Source organism: Ailuropoda melanoleuca, chromosome 1 (genome assembly GCF_002007445.2).
Source record: "Ailuropoda melanoleuca isolate Jingjing chromosome 1, ASM200744v2, whole genome shotgun sequence".
Classification (NCBI taxonomy): Eukaryota; Metazoa; Chordata; class Mammalia; order Carnivora; family Ursidae; genus Ailuropoda; species Ailuropoda melanoleuca.
In genome coordinates, this window is record NC_048218.1 from 102,720,350 (window position 1) to 102,727,657 (window position 7,308).

The following is a 7,308-nucleotide window of genomic DNA, read 5'->3' on the forward strand; positions in this document are numbered from 1 at the left end:
GGCAAGGATCTTTAATATTCTCCTACTTTGGGATAACAGTTTATTTTTTATGTGTCCCTTCCTCTGTATGTAGAAATTCATCCTCAGCAATGAGAATTATTAAGTGCCTAACATAAGATGCAAATTTGTCTTGAGCTGGAATAGCTTAGGAAGTGGATCAGGCAGGAAAGTCTAGCCAGGCAAATCATAACACATCTCTTCAAAAGACACCGGTTCTAAGCACTTGGAGGGTTAAGTACGGACGGAAGAAAGGAGAAGAGCAAAGTCCCTGAGAACAACTCTTATTTCCCCTCCCTTCCTGTTGATTTCAAATACCTGAGAAAATCAACCAATCCTAAAGGCAGTGAACCTGATTTCTTCCCCCCCACACACACACACAACCTTTTTCCGTCTATTTGGAAACATCTGTTTTTAATTGCATTTGGATTTGAAAACTAATTTCAGGTGAGATTGAGTTCAGGCTCCAATCAAGTTGGAACCGAGAGATTATTGCTTCTCCGCGTATCCCGAAATTCAGAGAGGCTTGAGGCCAAGGATACCACACTTTCTGAATGCATGCATGAGGCCCATATGTTTAGAAATGAAAAAGGAATGGCCCAATTCTCTCTGGGAAACTTCTTTAAGGCCATGATTGGGGGTTTTAGGTTACAGCTTTTAGATTCAGGATTCGATTTTGGGAAAGGTCATTGGGAGGACAATACCCTCCCAGGCATTCCAATACACAGAGCAGGAGATTAAGCATTCATATGATCAATTCAAAATAAAAATAGTATTTTACGTTGTTCATGGAAGAGACCATAAATCCACCCCACTCACCCAATATGAAAGACATTGAAATAAACATGCCGCCGCCTAACCACAATTTCCCTGTTACAGTCTTGCAAAGGCATGGAGCCCCTCTCTGCCCTCCATCACACTAGAAAGGTGAAGAAAGGAGTATGACTCAAGAATTCTTCTTTGTACAGGTTCTAGGGCTGCCTTTCCCACTGCAGAACCTGCTGAGACCAGGGGCTTAGGGGCGGGTCCCAACCCTGTCACTTACTCACAGCAGATTCCTGGGCTCTCCGGCTCCAAGTAGGCAATTCAAATGAGGCTCTGATTTCTCTGCTTCACAAAAACATTTTGGGAGTACTCATTACTGATCTGTCATAAAGTACTAAGAATCATAAAGATCTGCTAAAGTGCAAGAGGCCACTTTGATTTTCTTTAATGGCGGAGTCTAAGAAATAAAAGTAAAATTCATGCCTGGAATCCTTAAGTGATTATTTGATATTCTGTATGACAATCCAGAACAGAACCAAGGTTCCCTCACTTTGCAATTCCAAATGACAACTAGTGCCGGTTTTATTTAGTTGATCAACAATAAACACCCCTTTGATTTGTAAAACTCAAAGTACCAATGAGTGAAAGAACATAGGAATGTATTTCAATTAGACTATAAAGCTCTTATAAATTTTAGTAAGGTAAGACACTGAGAACACAGGGTGCCCTCATATTTGTTCCCCACATTCAAAAGGCTCAGGTAGGCTTAAACTTAAAAACACTATTATTAATTTTAATTAAATTCATTAGCCAAATATTACAAATGTTTTACATATCGTAAGCTATAAATTCGTAAGACTTGCTTTTATGGACGAATGGCAGAGCACCAGTTGTCATTTGTTAAGTGTACTAAAGTTCTCGTTCTGAGGGAGGATCCACAGCAATTCTCCCTGAAGAAAGCATGGTTTCCATGAAGCTCCTTTATTCTTGTTCAGAGTCGGTGATGTGCTTTTTTGTTGCTGATTATTGGTTTATTTATCCCTCTTACTATATATTTATATAAATACCAATTTATGTATATGTTGTTTTTAAAATTTTACCTTTTGTAATGCTTCATATCAAATTATTGACATATATGTAAGAATATTTGGACTCTGGAAATTCAAAGGCATTAACTAGAGAAAAATATGATTTTACTTCCACTAAACATTTAGAAATTTAGTTGGAGGTTTTGATTCCTAGGACCTGACAGAAGGAGAGAATACGACGTCTGGAAATTTGTGGAAATCATGGATGGCTAAAGAATCAGGAAGAGAAAGAACACATCTCCAAGTTGGGTCCTCTCTAGGTTGCCACGATGAAGAAGATTCGCTGCAAAGTGCAAGGAAATAGTGACTTTTTCACAAGTTGAAATAACCGCAATATCTACGGCAAATGCTTCGTGTGATTTATTATGACTTCGTTAAATTGATGTTAATATGCAAGCCCCACAGCACAGAGAGAGCAAAAATTCTGGCTGATCGAATTCTGCTGCCTGAGCTGAAAGGAGTTTAACAAACAAACAAAACTGAGCAAAAATCATTTCAGCATTGTGATTTCCATGTTGCTGGCCCCAAAAGTACTTCTTAGAATTCTAAGTCATCTTCTAAAAGTAGATAAAAAGAAATAAAAAACACTTTTGATTGACCAGAGCATAAAGAACAAACAATGTGCGTACATTTTTATATAGTTGGGGGACCAAGTTCCTAAGTAGAAGATACAATACACGCAGCCACAAATAAAGCCTGACATTCCAGTTTGCCAGGAATGTCCTAAAAGCAGCAACACAGAAAGAATGAGAACATTAAGAGGCAATCTAAACATACCTTAGGATCTGAATATTTTGGGGGAAACTGGGAATCGTTAGAGGAAACTGGGATAGAAGTAATTTTTGTTCTGTGTCCTTGCGAGTTTGGAAACCAATGAATATTTAAACACCTCTTTCTAGGATGGGTTGTGTCCCTAATCAGATTGCAAAATCATGTGTCTATACAGTCAAATATGCTGTGGTTTTGAATAATGGCAATATAAAGAATATTTCTAGGGGTGGTTCAGTTGGTTAAGCGTCTGGCTCTTGATTTTGGCTCGGGTCGTGATCTCAGGGTCCTGAGATCGAGCCCAGAGTCAGGCTCTGAGCTCAGCAGGGTATCTGCTTGAGGATTCTCTCGCTCTGCACACACACACACACACACACACTCAAATGAATAAATAAATTTTAAAATTTTTTTCTAAATAACTTCAGGGGAGATTTATTTATCTGGTTTCCAGAATTTCTGCTTCAGCCCCACAGAACCCCTTCTCTGAGCTAGGAAATCATCCGCCTCTAGGAGGGGCCAAGCAGACACGTTCACCAGCAGGATGGGAATCCTCACTCTGAATCAGGCCTTTCTGCCCACCAGCCTCTGTCCCATGAGTGGAGAAGGTGCTTTCTGGATTTTCATGGATATGGATCTTACCAAGTCCTGATCAGTTATGATATGCTAAAGTTTACCACCTGTGAAATCCCAAAGCCTTAAAGTTTCTTAGATGTATTTCCAAAAGTTAATAAAAACACTTTCTTCAACTTTCTTATTGGGAAAACGTGGAGGTGGTTGGGATTGCTTCCCAGCACACTTTCCTTTCTTTTTCGAGATAAATTATTTCCTAGACTAACATTAGCACATGTACAATATCTTTGTGAGGTTATAAAATAAACAACAATGAAAGACTCGACAAAAGTATTTCTTAAGTGACCCCCCAAAATGGATCTAAAAGACAGAGTTTATTGCTCTCAGGTGATGATTACCTTTCTCGATTCTGTCCAAGTCCCGTGTTGATTCTTCATCAATAACAGACTTGGCGTTGCCCCTGACAGCCCAGTGAACACCAGCGCCCTGAGCGCACAGACATGTGCAGGCCTCTGCTCCCCAGAGCTTCACGACAAACCAACAAGGCAACGGGGAACAAATGGCCCCAACCGCTGAACCGACCCCCACTGGCACACTGAAAGAAATGACTGTGGCTGAATAGCGCTCATTTGGTATTTAATCTCCCTAATCCTGGCTATTCTGGAATGGCTCCACAACAAAATATACGGGGGAAAATATGCTCTTTACCGAGAGCTCAGCATCCCTAAGTGCTCTGACAGGACAGCCACCAGTAGTGTCGGATGGACCGTGGCTATTGGCGGAGTCAGTTCTGAGAAAGCAGAGTAGTGTTTTAACTGCCCACCTACACACGGGTAAGCCCAACGCCTCCACACTAGCACGGACAGGCTTCGGGAGGGGACAGCAGACACTAAAGAACACTGCAGGGATGAAGTAGGGAAGAGATTGCTGAACGGGATGGAGGAGAATAAAAGCGGCCTTCGTGGCAGCAGAAGCCAGGAGCATTAAAAGCAGGAGCAGGGAGGGCGATCCAGGTCTCTGAGAGGAGAGAAGCAGCAACAAGCCCTGCCCTTGAGCCCGATGGAAAGCAGAGTGACTGAGAGAAACCCAGGCACCCCTGGAACGTGTCAAGCGAGGGTCCTGCGACGGGGAAAAAGTTGTCATTGACCCAGCACGTTCTTGATAAGCACCTACATCTCATCTGTCTGCACGTAGCACTCAGCGTTCGCTCAGTAGAGGCAGGCCAGGTGTGTTTTGGGAAGCTCTCCAAGGGAGACACAGAAAGCGGCTGGCCCATGAACTGTTAGCTACTGCAGAGCAGAAGGGCTCCTTGTCCTCGGGCACTGGCTGGCTGTATTCTAACTCCAGCAGGTTGTCGTGAAAGCCGGAGAACCTCCACGAGCAATGATCAGATCGAATGTTCTTGCTTAGGGAGCTAGGAAATACTGGGGGGCAGGACCTCAGCAGATGCGCAAGGCAAAGCCAGAAGCCAAACCAATCATGCAAAAATGGAAGTAGAAAACTGGGTCCCCTAGAATCTGATCATCGTCCATCAGAGCAAGTTCATGCAATTTTAACCTCTGTACCCTATTTCTAATTTTTCAGTTGTGTTGCGTCCGTCTGAGGGTTAGTAGCAGGGGACACCAGACATAGACATCTGACTGCAAGATTCTGGGTAAATCATTCCCACTTGTTTAACATCAAACTGATGATGCTTTTATTTTAAACCATTCGTGGAGTGAGAACCGCAGAGGTAGAGCTCACAGTTCCCTACACGTTACAGCCACGTGGTAAGACAATAGACTTCAACAAAAAATTACCTTCAAACACGTTTCGTATTGGGGGGATTTGCTTTATCCCCTAATGTTCTGGGCTAGAGAGACCATCGCGCACACGTTCCTTTGCAAAACTTAATTTTCTTTTGAACCCTGCATTGACCTTAAGTTTAACATCATTCCAAATTCGGTCTACTTTGCCCACACAAGATATTGCAGCTAAGCAAAACTGTTCCGGAAGACTCATAAATTGTATGAGCTGCTTGTTTTAGGCCTGAGGGAGTAAATTGAAGAGAGCCCGTGTGTCATATTGTTTTAGACTGTTTGCCACAGAAATTCAAGATTTGTTCTAGATTGATTGAACTAGTTATGGTGGTGACGGTGTGCGTGCGTGTGTGTATTATAAAATATATACATAGAATCCATATTCCATTATCGTAGTGACCTTTACCAAGTTGTCCCTTTATTTTAGTTCTTGAGGCCATGCTTTATTTAATACACTTAAAGTGGGTTTGGTGTTGTGGGAGGTGTAGGGAAGAAAACCGATTGGGTGATCCCTAAGTACCAAACACTTCACTGGGGATGAGCATATATTTTATAAATCATTCTGTTCTACCACTACTCACCTAATGTCTGCTATGTGCTAGGTGCTTGGGACTCCATATTGTACAGACCAGCCTTCTTCTTATGAAGTTATTATTCATGGGACACCATTTAAACTTTTCATCTGTCAGATACATTCCTGACATCACCTAATGTTGATGCAGAAACCTAATGACCTTGGTCCAGTTCATTGACCCCTCAGTTTTATCATCGGTACAATTGGAGTTGCTACGAGAGACACGTGAGAGCAAAGAGCACATATAAAAGGGACACCACTGGGAGGTGTCCCCATTCCTTCTTTTCAATAGTAACCAGTGGGATTCGGAGCTGATGGCATAGATGTGCATAGCTGTCCTCACCCTTGTTATAGTTACAGCCACCAGGGGGCAGTAGGAAGCCCGTCCCATCAGTGCCCTGGAGAGAAATGGGGCTGCTTTTAATGATACAGAGCTAACACCAAATTTCTTATTTGTGCTGGTTCTAAGCAGACAAATGAAGAAACATACGGATTAAACAGTATTTAAAGAAATTGTAATCAGAGCGAAAGTAAAAGGAATGATACTCAGTTATTCAATTAATCTATGCGGAGGGCCTGTTCTGTGCCAGTCTCTGAAGATGAAAATGGGACCTACCCTATGGAGTTGTGCGGGCATTAAAGGACAGTCCTGACAGACAGTACACACTGGAACTATTTGCAGTGATCGTTTGGGGGAGGAGGAGTTTTTAGAGTAGCCAGGAGAGGAAAAGTGAGAGTGTTTATCACCTAAGGTATCTCTTGAGTATTCGATCTTCCTCGCCAATCTCTCCCTCATCTAGAGGGACCAAAAGTTTATAATTACACTTTCTTTTCACTATTCAACCACACAGACCAATTGAAATAAAAAGCAATAGCATGGAATCTGAATGTGCCACATCCAAAAATTCTCAAAGGACTCATTGGGTTGAGTAAGAGAAATGTCATGTCTTATCAAAGGATGCCTTATCCCACTGAAAATAATGCTAAAATGTTCTATTGGTTTTTAAATGAGAAAACGTCAATTACAAATAGAAGTTTATTAGAATAAATGATTACCAATCTTACATTTTTCTCCCGATTCTTTAACTTGCAGTATATGAACTGTGAGAGCGTGCTTATATCCCTAATTATGTAAAGATCTGGAGCAGTAAATAAGGATGGACATCCATGAATATAAAATCCAAAGGCACCATTATCCAACATTATAATGTGGTGTATGAAGATGACAAAGTTATTTACATGTTTAAATACATTAACACGATATGTTAAAGCTTACAAATCTTCCACTTTATTTTTTTTTTCCATCTGAATACCGTCACAGAGATGTTTGCCTGTGGCCACGGACTGTATTTTTCATGATTGCTCTCATTGTGGACGATCTGTCAGAACCTGTGGGTCATTCTTCAGCTTTAGTACAGAAAAGAGTAAGACATCCCCCAGCGGCAACGTATCACGTGCAGCTACCTTGAGGCAAGAAAATATTAAAACTGGATGAAGATAAGAAATTAAAACTGGATGTAGATTAAAAAAAAAAGAATATCTGAAAACAGACTGGCCTGCTTTCCACTCGACATAAGTGGCAACATGAAGAGAGTCACCGGGTAAAATATAGGATTTTCATGCGAGATTTTAGGCATGTTCATACAAAACATTTAATCGTTGTATATTTGAAAACCACACTTAACTGGGTGTCCTGCGTTTTTATTTGCTAAATCTGGCGCCCTGCACGTGAAGTCTTCCATGTACA